This window comes from Pecten maximus, unplaced genomic scaffold, assembly GCF_902652985.1.
Source record: "Pecten maximus unplaced genomic scaffold, xPecMax1.1, whole genome shotgun sequence".
NCBI lineage: Eukaryota > Metazoa > Mollusca > Bivalvia > Pectinida > Pectinidae > Pecten > Pecten maximus.
Genome location: NW_022982864.1, coordinates 37,225 through 38,374, shown reverse-complemented (window position 1 = coordinate 38,374; position 1,150 = coordinate 37,225). Strand labels below are relative to the sequence as shown.

General features: G+C 37.0%; 1 long non-coding RNA gene across 1 annotated transcript; it reads left to right on the top strand.

The window, feature by feature from the left end:
• Positions 1-526: 526 nt before the first annotated feature.
• On the top strand, positions 527-1,150 carry LOC117321051. The gene is made up of 2 exons (XR_004531202.1): positions 527-741; positions 782-1,150. It is a non-coding gene; the product is annotated as an uncharacterized LOC117321051 (long non-coding RNA).

Genomic DNA, 1,150 nt, shown 5'->3' with positions numbered 1-1,150 from the left:
GTGATGTAACACTAGATCTATAACGGAGACAGAAGTGAGGTAACACTAGTTCTATAACGGAGACAAACACTGAAGTGATGTAACACTAGTTCTATAACGGAGACAAACACTGAAGTGAGGTAACACTAGCTCTATAACGGAGACAAACACTGAAGTGAGGTAACACTAGCTCTATAACGGAGACAAACACTGAAGTGAGGTAACACTAGATCTATAACGGAGACAAACACTGAAGTGATGTAACACTAGTTCTATAACGGAGACAAACACTGAAGTGATGTAACACTAGTTCTATAACGGAGACAAACACTGAAGTGAGGTAACACTAGATCTATAACGGAGACAAACACTGAAGTGATGTAACACTAGTTCTATAACGGAGACAGAAGTGAGGTAACACTAGTTCTATAACGGAGACAAACACTGAAGTGATGTAACACTAGTTCTATAACGGAGACAAACACTGAAGTGAGGTAACACTAGCTCTATAACGGAGACAAACACTGAAGTGAGGTAACACTAGCTCTATAACGGAGACAAACACTGAAGTGAGGTAACACTAGATCTATAACGGAGACAAACACTGAAGTGATGTAACACTAGCTCTATAACGGAGACAAACACTGAAGTGATGTAACACTAGTTCTCTAACGGAGAGAGAAGTGATGTAACACTAGATCTATAACGGAGACAGAAGTGAGGTAACACTAGTTCTATAACGGAGACAAACACTGAAGTGATGTAACACTAGTTCTATAACGGAGACAAACACTGAAGTGAGGTAACACTAGTTATCATCGGAGTGGAATTAAAAGTCTGGTTTTACACTGGAATGTAGAGTATCGGAATCGAATCAATGGTTTTAGACTAGAATGTAGAGTATTTGAGTATTGTTTTTCATTTTCATTTTTGATATTTAGCATTATGCTTTCAATATGTGATTCCTACGTTGATATACCCAGCTGTTGCCTGACAATAACTGGATTAAGAAAAATATTAAACACATGTATGTGTAGCAATATAGATATTAACTGTACTAAGACAACACTCTCGTGTTACTGTTAATTAAATTGATTATATTTCAGTCTGATGTAGGGGATATGTGATCCTATACCTGAAAGTTGGCATTAAATGTTATATCATTATTTGA